General features: G+C 38.7%; 1 protein-coding gene across 2 annotated transcripts in view; it reads right to left on the reverse strand.

Annotated features, from left to right (window-relative positions):
- LOC102689301 (transmembrane protein 230) overlaps positions 1 to 6,250 on the reverse strand; it is an 89,522-nt gene extending 83,272 nt beyond the window's left edge. Inside the window, exon 1 of one of the 2 annotated variants that reach the window (XM_015345397.2) lies at positions 6,144 to 6,250. The gene's annotated coding sequence lies outside the window, so the exon portion shown is untranslated. The remainder of the gene's footprint in view (positions 1 to 6,143) is intronic. The other variant, XM_015345393.2, reaches the window with a different exon arrangement.
- Between the last annotated feature and the right edge of the window lie 8,080 nt (positions 6,251 to 14,330).

Here is a 14,330-nt window from a genome sequence, read left to right on the forward strand (position 1 = left end):
AAGTCTTTGAAATTGTGTATTTTATGTATTGGGAGATTTAGAGTTCTGGAGGAGGCCAAAACCAAATCTTGCTTACTTCTGTCTACAGTACATCCCAGTAAAAGCCATCTTCCTTAATTATTCACTTGCACATTACTGCTCCTCCAATCACTTAGCAATTTGCAGCATTTAAGAACCCAAACCACTTTACCATGTGCACCATCTTCCACATTTAAGAATTCTGCTTCGGTTCTCATTTGTTGCCCTTTTCATCCTTTCTCAAACATTATTAAGCTGTACTGTACTGTATATCTGGCACTTTCTCTCTTCAATATGAAAATGCTACTAAAAATCCCTTCAAAACGTTCATTTCCCTCTTACACCCATATACTGAACCCCAATTGGCATTATAGGTTCTCTCTTGATTATTTTGGATATTCCTGTAGTCCTTACAGAGAAGCTGATGTTCTTCTCTGCCGGGTGAGTTACTCCAATAGAGTTGACTATTCAAATTACACCCCTTCCACACCTCAGTTAGGGTTTGACTAAACTATTGAAATGGAGTTTTGATTTTTTTTTAATCAAGAGGTCAAAATCTGATCTCTCCCACTTCAGCCCACCTAATGGAGTTTTTAGCAGACATTTGGGAGGGATGACAACAGCCAAGTTCAATCAATGTCAGCTGAAAGTAATTTGTAATCATGACTGATGTTATTTCCTCACATAAAAACTATAGTTGTACATTATCCCCTTTTCTCAATCACATACATCTTTTTAATTCGTCCTCAACCCCACCTCCACCTTTGCAGCTCCTCCTTGGTGACTCCTCACTTCACATGGGGGTCCCAACTTCAATATCTTCTGGCCAGGAGCTTGGCCCTCAGCCAAGTGGGTTAAGCCAAATTTACTGAAAATAAAACGTTCAATAAACCTTCCAATACACTTAATTCTTGGGTGTTGTTACACCTAGTGAATGTATTATTACCATGAGGCTTGATTAATTTCTTAATATAATGCAAGCTAAAAACCGAGTCAATTAAGTTACAAATATTGTAAGGGCTCATACAGTATGCGATGAAAACCAGATCATGTAGCTCTCCAGGATCTGGAATGGCAATCACTGAGATCTTTGTAGAAATGTGTTTATAAAGTGCTTTTATAATATAGAGGAAGCTGATAAGTGTACAAATAGGTGCATAGTGAACGCAGTGTAGTTACCTTATGTGCATTCTGTGTTATAACTGGTCATGTGTTCCCCAGGCACCCATATGTAAGCCTCTCAAATTCCTCTCCCTGTGCTCTTCAGTGCACAGTTTTCACAACACAGCTGCTTTAAAAAAAGCCAACTACATTTTCACCATGTACACACAAACATATCACAGCACTGTGTGGAATTCCCATGGTAGTCCTATGTGCTTTCCACTCAGGATGTGAGTGAGCTCTGCGCAGTGGGATAGCGAACCCCGTCACGGACCAGTTTTAATGTGGGAGTCTTGTGAGGGGGGCTCTTAACCTTCTGTGTGAACCCTGAGCTCTAAAAAATGCCAAGCACTTCTCACAGAACAACCGTCAATTCCTTGGACAGCAGCACATATTTCAAATGGCAAACAGCTTGGAAATGAATCTTTATGTCTCCAGCTGTATATTGTCATAGTCAGTGATATATATTTATACAACCTCTCTCCCTCACCATCAATCACATAATATTGATGCATAGAGTGGGTCTACTGTACATGTCCTGGCTGTTGAACCAGGGGGGGAATTCTGCTTCACGCTCTTTTAACTGGTAGCAAATCCCTTTGGATTTTAATTTTTATGAAAGGGTTCTGTATCTGGTTGTGAACCTAGTGTAGCATGTCCATTCCTTTCAAAACCACAGAAATATGCATCATGAGGAACACCACATGTTCAACTACATACTGTAAAACTATGACTTTTTTTAATATTTATATTTTGGGGTGAATAAGTATTTTTTTAAGATAGTGACATTAGGAAAATGCTAATCGCAATCGTTAAATGCCATAATATAGCAAAATTCTTATTCTTCAGCAAAATGCATTACCTGCTCAGGAAAATAACTTGCAGGAATGTAGTACAGTAAGTTACGGAGTACAATGAAGAAGCTGTGTTTATAAGTTGATACAAATGTTTACGTTAGGCAGGATGGCATGTACAAGAAGCACAAGTTCCTCAAGAGCTGAAACGGTTCCCTTTATTTGTAATGCCTGCCTTGGGAATACAGAACATGAACATGAGCTCGCCAGATTCTTCATGTGCTGTCAGTCCTGCTCAGTGGTGCAGATCACATCCCAGCTGCCTTACAGAGGAGAATTACAGAAGAATAAAAGACAATGTGATCAATGGCAAGATACATACACAAGCAACATCAGCCTTGTGGTCAGACAAAGATCGTGACAGAGAAGAGAATACTGAATGCAATGGTGCGATTCCTAATTAAGTGCAATTGTACGGAACACTACAATTACACTATGGAATTCCTGTCATCTAACACTTTCAATTATATGATCCAAACATTTTCTGTATTACATAAACCTAAGCCATTCTACATATCAGATTATTAAGCTTAAACACCTGAAGATCAAAATAAAAAAATGTTTTTGCTTTGATTATATTCAAATTGAATAAAAACCTTTCAAAGTATTTCAATACCTGACTACAGTAGATCTGAGTGTGCATTATGATCATCATAACTGCACATATAACTGTAACCCAGAGAGTATGTTTATGACTTTCAGTGTCAACCCTCAGGGGGCATTTCTGACCGAGTCTTTTAATTCATGAAAAAGGCCGATGGACATTGTCAGCAGACTTTAACCACCCCCCTCCTCACATTCTCACACGTTGTCTGACTCACAGTCTCGTTTTTCATTCCAGTGTGTGTGTGTGTCTGCAATTAGATAAACACAGACCATGGCTTACAAAATCATTATCCCAGAAAGACATCCTCCTGGCATTGATCAAACTGGACTCATCCCCGTGACTCACGGGGAAGCAGTACGTAGAGGCTAATTAATTAACATACCGCTCCTTCTCTGCTTCTGTGAGCAACAGGCCATACCGTATTTCTCAATATACAGATGTAAAACAAGCACACTAATAGCCATGGAAAATCACAAGCATCTTAAAATCGTTCTATCTTTGCCTTCTTAATCCCCCTGGAGCGCAAACAGACAAAATGATGCTGACTAAATCATCGTGAGAATGAGAAGCAGAAATCCTTCCTTTAGAACAGTATCCACATCCAACTGTCACAAAACGGTGACACACGTTGTGTGAAGTGACTGCCTACAAACTATGCAGAGATCAAACACATTTGACATGTTAAGGGATTATAAATTACCTTGAAAGAGAATGGTGGAGAAGGCAGAATTGGACAAATAATAAGGTGAATCAGGCACATCCAAAGAGATGCAAAGGAACAAGTAAAGGTTTATTCCACACTGAGAAGAGAAGAAAAGAAACACAACATTTCACCTTTGGAGCCTTCTTGGGGTGTGATGCTAAACATCCACAGAGATGTTTAGTTTGTGATGCTCAAAGAAGAGAGCGCAAGGGGCAGTCAGTCAGAAATCTGTGAAAATTAAGTTCTTTCACTTGTACTAAAGAAAAGTTTTACAAATATCGCATTCTAAAAGAACAGATTATACAAGTTTGACCGAGACAGAAAAACAAATTCAAAGTAGCTTAAGGACATGAGAAAGGTCTCAAATAAGAAGGGGCAATTCAGACTGTCCCACTTAGCCCATTTGGTAGTTAGTAGTTAATTTATCTGAGGATTTGCCCTTGTCAACATGAAACATCTGCTAAGTGTTTGCCCAGCCTTTAATTTTGTCTAAATCATTTAGACATTTCATTTGCTGCTTCTACAGTATTTGGTAATCCTTTTATTTTATATCATCTACAGACTTCATTAGTTTACTAACAATACCAAAATCAAGATCATTGACATAAAATTCGGAAGAGCACTGGTCATAGCCCAGATGCCTGTGGTCTTCCGCTAATTACATCATCCCAGTTCGAGCACCCCTTTCCCCTTCACCCCATCTAGCTACTTTCTGTCTTCTGTGCTTTAACCCCCATCTCAATTCCCCGTCTTTCGGATGAGACGTAAAACAGAGGTCCTGACTCTCTGTGGTCATTAAAAATCCTAGGGCGTATCTCAAAAAAGAGTAAGGGTGTAACCTGGGCAGCCTGGCCAAATTTCCCATTGGCCCTTACCAATCATGGCCTCCTAATAATCCCCTCTATCAATTGGTTTCATCACTCTGTTCTCCTTCCTACTGTTAGCTGATGTGTGGTGAGCGTTCTGGTGCACTATGGTTGCCGTCACACCATCCAGGTGGATGCTGAAAAATTGGAAGCGGTGGAGGGGAGTCCCCATTACCTGGAAAGTGCTTTGAGTGGAGTCCAGAAAAGTGCTATATAAGTATAAGCAATTGATGAATTAAATGAATTAAAACAAATGTATTTACCCGAATGGCTACCACCTGTAATTTCAAGATGACTTTTATGAGGAATTTCAAATGCTTTCTGAAATATAAATACCATATCATATGACCTTGGTGTGTCCATTATTGTTGTTGTTCACTCAAAAAACTCTAAAACCTTAGTTAAACAAGACCTACCATTTCCATACTGTACATCCCTATTTTATGCATAAGGAGGAAATAATTTTCTATATTATTGGTCATCCTGATTAGGTCTAATTATGAAACAATTTAAATAAAAACTAAATAACATACAAAACAAAAATCAGTCATGTTGGCAAAACAACAATCAGCAAAAATCAGACATGTTATTACTTGTTTCGTTTTTTACTCCATTTCTATGTTTCAACACTACATGAGAAATTCTCCTGTCCATTGATACTACTACAGTCTTAAGTGGCTGTTGCAAGGGCTGTGTTAAAGCCCTAAGAATACAACCCTTTCTTTCCTTTATTACATTTGCTAGAATACCATCAAGCTCTGATGATTTGTTCATTTTAAATATTTGCAGTACCTACTGTAAAAGATGTCTGCATCTTCTATGCTACACTGTATTACTGTTTAATACAGAACTTTGTCTTTCTGTTGCCTAAGGCATGTTGTTGATTCCTTGCTTAGTGAAGGCCTGAGTTAAATATTCATTCAGTACATCAACCACTTTCCTTTGATTGTCTAGGGGTTATAGCCATTGATACATTTTAATCCATGTTTTAAAGTGAATTTGCAGTTGTAATGTTACAATAATCTTTCAAATGTTTTACCTCCTTAGGCTAGTCTCTAACTATAGCTTTGGCTGCCTCTCAGACCTAGAGTACCATAAGTCAGACATCTACTGTACCAATCGCCAGATTTTCCAATGCAAGCAAATTTCTTACATACATTTGCCCCAAGATTAAAATCAGACCACAATGCAAACAGAAGCACACAATGCAGAAAAAACAAAAGCATATGTAAAACCGTATTTAGATTACACTTACTGGGAGTGATTTTATTATCAGTTACTACTGTATGCCTTCACCCGTTAAATTCTGGTCTTGCACTGTTCAGTGTCTGACATGCAACATGACAACCAGCTTTGGCTCGAGTCTTTTCTAGCACTGTACACGGCAGAATGTCAGGTACTTCACCTTAACTGCATGCATCAGCGCATTAGTTTAATGCTGCATTTTATGTTTTTTGTCAACTCACTTGGCATGGTTTGACTTTTTTCTTACAGTTCTTACTGTAAGTTTAAAATGATATTATTTGGCTGAATGTCAGACATCCTGCTAGTAGTAACAATTCCTCTGGGAAATTAAGCTATCATCATAGTCTGATGTAGTTAAGCATGGCAAACCTTTGAGGAAGCACTATGAAACCAAAGTAACTTCAAAATACGGAGGAACACTGCATAAAATGCAAAATGGTCATAAAACATTTTGGTGCCAAACTTTCATAAGGAAAACCACAATCAGAACCATGGCTCAAGACTAAAAGACAGTTAGGTCCTGGGTTCCAATACTGGGTGGGGCACTACTGTTGTTCTCTTGAGCTAGGTACTTCACTCAGATTATTCTACCACAATGCCCACCTGAATAGATGGGTACAAATGTAAATTGCTTCACACAGAAATGTCAAACACATTAATTAAAAATTAATCAACCTCAAGGCTCTCACCTATATAACCCAGTTTTCCAGGGGTTAGTGCTGTGAAGTTTATTCCACACAAGCAGCGGAAATGCCTTCAGTAAATAAAACTCAGCAGTGCGCTGTGAATGTCAGCTGTCGAGCCCTGGCAGCACTATTTTTAGCTCCTGCTGCCCCCTGATTTTTTCCCAGGGGAATCTGTTAGGACTGCAGCTCTGAAAGTGAGCCTGGTTTTTCTCTTCAGGAAAGTTGTGCACAAATCTAGTCTTTGAGTGTCACAATCCAGCAGGATATACCAATCTCTTTAAATCTTCTTTGCTGAAGTGTTCATTTGTTCCAGTTTATCTATTTAATAGTGGGATTTGGTACTTCAGAGTTTGGTTAGAATGAAAATCTGATAACTTTGGTGCCTTTCACAAATGGAATTGTGCAACGCTGCTACAGACAATATATACTGATGGAATAAGGAAACGCAACACCTCCTCCTCCACACTGTGGCCCTCCCATCTGCGTGGAACAGGCTGTTGAGCGACTCATCTGTGAAGAGGATCTGAAGCCACTGCTGACTAGTCCATTGCAGCTTCTGTCTGGCCCAAGGCAGTCGGGTGTGACGTCTAGGAAGTGTGAGCATAGGGCCTATGACAGGTCACCTAGCTCTAAGGCCAACAGCATGGAGCCTCACTGTCCTGTCACTGATGTGGGCATTGAGTCTGCCAGCAGTTTCAGCAGCAGTTCGGGTGGCAGATCTGAAACGATCTCTCAGATGGACCAGTGTGATGTGTCGGTCCTGCTCTGTTGTGGTCATTTGAGAGCAACCAGGTCTTGGATGGTCATCTGTCCTGCTGGTCTGCTGAAACCTTCTCTGCAGTCGGGACACAGTGGAGTGGCTTACTTCAAAGTGTCTGGCAACACTGGCACATGCCATGCCTGCCTGCAGCATGCCAGTGACCCTCTCCCTCACTTCTGTTGACATTCGAGGCATTATGGAATGCACGGAAAACTGACTAAGTGTGGCCTTTTTCTTGCAGTGACCTAAGCTTTGAATTAAGGCCTTTTTAAAGGTGACCTGATCAGGCATTGTTCCACCTGGACCTCGTTGGGTAAAAGTGCACCTAACGAGCTTTCGTTGTCATGGCAAGTTGCAATGCCTCACTGCACAAGCTGTATTGCTGGTCAGATGGCTTAAAACAAATTGACAACTTTTGTGAAAGTACATAAGCTGTAACTATAGTATTCTCATTCCAGAAAACGTGCCATTTCTTTTTTCCATCAGTATACAGTATAATGTTCCTGGAGATCTGTTTTGTCTCACCTGTTTCAGTACTTAATTCAATGATTTATATAATTAAATTTATCTAAATATCTAAATTGAGCAAATTGAGGCACTTTTCCCCATTTTTAAGTAGGTGATTATTTAAATAGACCCTCAATAGCCTATAGGATGGTAACCACCCAGAATCAGTTGCTCATAAACAGAATTCTTCCACCCCCCACCTCATGGAAGTCAATCCTCATGTTTACAAGGTCTCTTTAGCAGTGTTTGTTAATCCTGGTCCTGTGGGAACACTGTCATCTGGTTTTAGCTCCAGCAAAGTGACCAAGTGGCTTGGTTACAAGCCAATTGAGTTCAAATTTATATTTTACTGTAGGTGTGTTTCTAAATTTTCCAACAGCACTTAAAAGTTTTACAGAACTTGTAAGTGGCATGAATCCCTCTACCAGTTCCTGAGTTTCAGTACTCTCCTCATTCATGTGTCAGCAGCAATATAGCTTCATCTGGAGGAAGAAAACAAACACTCATTGTGGGAGAGTACGATACATCATTCACATCTGTGTCTGCTCAGCATGAATCTATCCTTAATTAAGGTGATAATCTTTACATAGTGAGGCTTTTAGTCAGAACAAAGAGAACAAATGGTCAATTATCAAGTTGAGATTTGAAAATTCTTCATTTTGGTAATTTTGTTACTAAGGACTGAGTGCAGAAAAATAGTCTTAACAAGCAGGCAGATCAATTACTTGCATCAGTTAGCACCACCATTGATTAATGACCCAGATGGACTGAAAACCAGCAGAGACAGGGTTCAGCCAGCATCAGCATTGAGAGCTACTACTCTAAATTATCAGCACTTTAGATCAATTCAAAAATCCTCCCAATCCTCCTTGTTCTAAACTGAAGAGATTTAGCTCCCCTGACCTGTCTGTATATGACAATCTCCTGACTCCAGAACCCATTTTTGCAGCTCTTCAGGAAACTCTTAATAGGAATGTAATAATATTCTGAAGATAACAACTAAACATAACCTTTTTTAAAATTGAAGTCTTAGTCATGTATTGTTAAATCCCCCTTGATTTTTAATTTTTTTCAATTTTACCAGAGTTTTGGGGAATTATATTCTCTAAGGGACTTTACTTATTCTGAATAGCCTAGAAAATAAAGTTTTGCATTCACTCACACAACTTGCCTCTCTTTTTCGGTTTTGGAGAAGAAAATGTGATTAAATGTAATTGAATATTCACATTCTACCAACATTATATGGAATGTTCTTGCAATATAAATTAAATACTGGTGCATCAGAGTGAGTCACCTTAAAATACATTTTTAAATGCAGTAACTGGTCCAGTTTTTGTTATAAGACACTAAAAGTTGTGCTGTCCTTCATCGCAGAACTTTTCATATTGTACAACTGTAGACTGCTGTTTAAAACCAGTTTTTCATTCAGAATGTCTAATGTTTTTTTATACACTCTGAGGCTTCTTCATTAATTTAATTATTTTCTTAATGCTGCTACAGTATTTCCAATGTTACTCCTTCCATATTGTTGATGAGGCATTTAGCATACAGAAGTATGCTAATTATTTAACTAGATTAAAAAAAAACTACTGTCCTCCAACATCTGTCTAAACAGCTCTTCATAGTTTACAGTACTTAGCTGTGATGCACAGATACTGATGAGAATTGTATTACATCAGATCCTGTTCACCTAAACCTTATTAAGCTGATATCACCCAGAAGCTGATATCCTTGGTCATTAAATGACCAGGTCATTAAAACCTAAATCAGCAGATAACCTTCTGACACCCAGGTACTGGTAAGAGTTAATTCACTTAAGAACTGAAATTAGATTTAAAAATCTTATCAAGGTCATCATAGTGTTGGAATCCAGACTGGTACACCTGTATGGATTGTAACGAACAGTTCTTTCCGGACCCTATGCGGACGACACAGTCCGACGGAGTGGGGAAACACTAGGGAAACGTCATGCAGGAATACGGGGCTGAAGACAGGGGGGCGTGTCCAAGGTGCGCTGGTGCACGGGGGAGGTGTGGCCGAGGCGAACAATCCGAAAGAGTAATCCTTAGAGTATCCAAAAACACACGAGAAAGTCCAAAACCAGGAGATCCATCAAAACACGAAGTTAAAACCACGAAGGCCGGGTCGGAACCGTCGGAACCGGCGGACAGGGAACGGGAACGGGAACCGAGATTAAAACCTTAACGGGACCAGGCGCTTCCAGGTCCCGGACTCGCATGATATGGAAATCACATGCAGAGCCCGGATGAGCGTCAGCGCCTGGCTTTTAAGGTGGGCTGGGAATATGGAGCAGGTGCACAGAATAAAGTCACAAGTGAAAGGGCTGGAGCACCCTTAAGGAGGGAGGACTATAATCGTGACATGGATTTTGCATGCTCTCCTGTACTAATGTTTTCTCTGGGTGCTCCCTCCAACATTCCATGTTCTATGGTGTTTCAAATTGCCACTGGGTGTGCTTGCGCGATTTGTGATCGACTGATGTTCTGTCTAGAGGGTAGTCCTGCCTTGTGTCCTATGCTTCCGAGACAGCAGATCTGAGTTTGGGTGACCCTTACCAGAAACAAGTGATTTTCCAATAATCAATTGAAGTCTTATCGAACAAAGCATTCAATCATTGCTTTGATTAACCATACTAACCGAGTCCTCCTGAAGGATGAAATCAAGAAAGGCCACATGGGTTCCCCAGGATCATACCTGAGAAAGTCAAGTGCAAGTCCTCACCAAGAGCTTGATCCTTCATGCCTTTCCATGCTGATTTGTCAATTTGCAGACACAGAGCTGACATTTACGTAATATATTACAGATCATAAAATCATGAAATAGGAATAATTTGCATCAGTTTCATGGTTCGCTGATATTATGGTCTTTATTATGCATTACTTTGCAGAAAAAAAGACTGCAATTATCCCAAAGAACTTTTGTATAAATCAATTCAGGGGGTGGGCAAGGCAGTGAGTCACTTTAGTAGCACAAGAGAAGCTAGAATGACTTTGAGACTTGATCACAAGGGGATTTCTGTGAGGGGGATGGGATTAAAGGACAATGTTTATGATTTATGTTCCTTAGAAGTTTGAGCCTTTCCAGGCTGGGTAAGCTTGCAATTCTTATACGATTGGCACTGTCAAAACAGAGAAGGTCATTTATACACATATATAAAAAAGAAGACAATCAATCTTGAACTATTCAGTACCTGCTTTGGTTTATATATAAACATGAGATAGATCAAAACAATATGAGTAGGAATCTGGTCCATATACTGTACCTGAATTGCCTAGCAGAGCATATACTGTAGCACTCACAGTCCAGTCAGTCTTCATTAGCAGAACAACCAGTCTCCTTTATAGCATTGTAACGCAACCCAATAGCTCCAAGAGCAAGAATGTCTCCTCTGATTTTAATAAACACAGCAGACGAGGGGAAGATAAAAATGGCAATATATCATCTGCAAAGAGCCGAGGTATCTATTTAGCATTCAGACCTGCAAGTGAAGTCTGGAAACTGAAGCATGATTACAGGTTGAACTTTTAAATCGATATTTTTCATCTCTTATTTGTGTGTTCTAATTAAGAGAAATGTTCATTGCAATCTAGAGTTTTTTTATTTTTGATTATTATTTTGGTGATACATAGATTAAGGATCTGTATGCACTTTTTATGTTTATTTGACCATGTGTAAGAAAATCCAGATGGGGACACCTTGTGTAAAACTATAGGGGGAAATAGCAGAAGCACACTATAACAATTCAATCTGGGGACAAATGTAAGCAAAAGTAAGAATTAAACATGATTTAAGGTAGAATCACAAAATAAACATAAGCAAAAGATTTGTATTCCAATAAACAATACACGGGAACATTAATATCAGGTTTTCCGATCCATTCTAGTCAATCTAAAGTCTATAAATAAATTAATTTAAAATTAATTTAAAAATCGGTTGTACGGAGTCCTTTCAGTGGCATTAAGCACAAGGGATGTGGTACACACTACACAAAGATTTTCATCTTATCTTCACTCACTTCTTTTCTCTTGCAACAGGAGCTCAAAAGTTAGAACAACAAATGAGAGTTCTCACGGGACACATTCCAGGGACTGGTCTTCTTAATTCTGGCTGTAAATAATATTAAAGAACAAAAACAGAAAATGTAAAATGATATCCTTAGGAATCATTCCCACCAGGAGCTCAGAGGGAGAGAAAGTGCCCAAAGGCAGCTACCTGACCCTGGACACAGTCAATAAGTTAAGCCCAGGATGCAAGTCTGAAATAAGCCTTAGGAGCAGTTTCTGAGGGAAAAAAAACATCTCTTAACCTAAATCCATGTGATGGATCCAGTTTCAAGATGATATTGTTTTGTTTTCAATATTTTTTACCCCTCTTAATCATGTATTACTGGCTTTTCCAATGTTTTTTTTTTCCTGGGAAACTTTACTTTGCTCATACCAGACATAATGATGAAACACTATCAAAAACAATACCTATTAGCAGGACTCTGTGAGACCATCAAAAAAACATCCAGTATAATGGAGGTTAAGCTAGAGATATTTGCTGCTTTGTCTTATAGAATCACTGCCCTGAATTTGAAATTCTTAATACTTAAAAACCTGTCCCTGGATTAAAGACAAACTTCAACGCAGCTGCCAATTGCAAACTTCAAATGTGACACTTGATGGCAGCTGAGGTTTTGTGATTTGTTAAGGTTTCTTACAATTTTGCAGTAAAAAATGCCATCAGGTTCTACACTTTTAAAATTGGGGTTTGATCAGTTGGTTAAGAATTTGATTTAACCTTGGACTTGGAAACAGTGCATTTTTCACCAGTTTTGCCAATAGATGATTTATTTATCTAATGAAGAGTTTGGATGGAATGAAAAGCAGAAAACCTTATGGTTTTAATGTACCACAAGTTTAAATAGTCTGATATACCACAAGTCTAAATAGAAGAATCTTTTTTAATTATGCAGGATCAAACCCAAGTCTGTTTTTACTTTCCCTAAACACAACAAAACCCCCTTTCCATTCTTCAGAATGGATCAGCTATACTTTATTCTATCTTAACTTTTATGAGGATTTCTCCAAAGCCATTTTAAGCTGGATTTGAAATATCCTGTGTGACACCAAATTCTGCACCAAATGTTAAGTCTCATCTAAAAGAAAAGGAGGAAATAGGTGACTATTGACATTATTTGAGAGTAAGTGTAGAGAGTGATGACAGACATATTTCAAAGACAGGAAATATGCAGTAGGTTCGTGCAGTACTGAAAAGAGAAAAATAGAATGGAAGAACATAACATTCAGACAAAGAGTATCCTTTTCAAGAGGCCTCTTCAAAACTACCCATTCCAGCTGTTCATGCTGGGGACAGCCTTGCAACCAACAGGCTTCATTACAGATACTTGCAGCCCAATAATAAAGTTGTCTTTGAAGATCATGTTGCTGGACTCTAAGACTTTTTGTATTCCAAATAATCTAAAGGAAGGAAAAATCTTTGGTAATAAAGGCTGCAATATATTGAAAAAGGGGAGTACATTTTCATTGCTGAACTCATCAGTGTGAGAGGTAGCACAAACCCTGTTGATGAAGCTTAATACTTTGCAGTGGGAATTTTTTTTTTACGAAACAGTTAATTGACTTTGCTTTGGGTAAAATCCAAATATGTAAAGCCTAGGTTGAAAAAAACGAGTGTCTCCCTTTCCTAAAAGTAAGGGCAGATTTAAAGAATGTTTCTATATTTTTATCAAGTAATATACACAATATGTGTTGTATTCTAATTTCTGTTACCAATAAGAGCAAAGGGAAGATGAAGAGGCATGGCTGTTCACAGGGCAACTGTCATAATAATATTACATTAATGCATTACATTATAATATTAGTATCGGTCACAGTCCTTATGTTTACAACAGGCGTTGGTTCCTGCAGTGGCACTTTTATGTTATGTTAGTTTATTATTTATCAGCTTTTGTTATTCCAAAGCCATGCCGAACTGGTGAAAAGCTTATACATTATACCCAGAGTTTGTAAAAAGCACTGCATGCTACTTGCACTGGTTCCAAAGTTCGTGCAGTAAAACATGCTTGATACCTACCTGTACAGCAGATTTAATGACAGGTCTGGAAATGTGCCCACAACGTGAAGTGAGTGATATGAAGGTAATTGTTAAGCGGTTCTTGATTTGTTGGTTATTTAGTTATCGTTTGGAAATCTCCTCATAATCATGGGTAGAACCTCATATTATACGGTATATCAAAATTTGGAAAAAAAAATCTTGATAGCAGTTTTTTTGTTTGATCTTAATTGGAAACGTTTAATGTGCAGCTAACTTACCAGCGAAAGCTGCTACTTTGTAGAAGATGAAGTTATACATCTGTAAGCGTTACTAAACCTATAAAGTATTTATTAATGATAGGTTTCCACCTAGTGGATTAATGTGGACTAGCAGGCTGTCTGAACAAATCTTGAAGTGATTAGAAACATTATAAAAACATTACTGCGGTTTGAGTACAGTATATTTAAACTATAATATGGAAGATAGTGTTTTGGGGGACAGGATTTAAAAAGTAGCAACGTTTTGTTTTTCAATAGAAACGATCAAAAACAATTGTGCTAGAAAAATAATTTTGCAACATGGCTTGCAGGTGGAAAATATATTAATCTACTATAATCATCCTTACACTTATATAGCGCTTTCCCGGACACTCCACTCAATGCGTTTAATGGGTAATGGGGAATCAACGTGCAGCACCCCTCTGGATGATACAACGGCACCCGAAGTGCGCAAATACGCTCACCACACATCAGCTATCAGTGGGGAGGAGAATAGAGTGATGAAGCCAATTCAAAGATGCGGATTATGAGGAGGCCATGAATGGTAAAGACCAGGACACCGGGGTTAACACCCCTACTTTTCGA

This window comes from Lepisosteus oculatus, chromosome 2, assembly GCF_040954835.1.
Source record: "Lepisosteus oculatus isolate fLepOcu1 chromosome 2, fLepOcu1.hap2, whole genome shotgun sequence".
In the NCBI taxonomy this organism is placed as follows: Eukaryota; Metazoa; Chordata; class Actinopteri; order Semionotiformes; family Lepisosteidae; genus Lepisosteus; species Lepisosteus oculatus.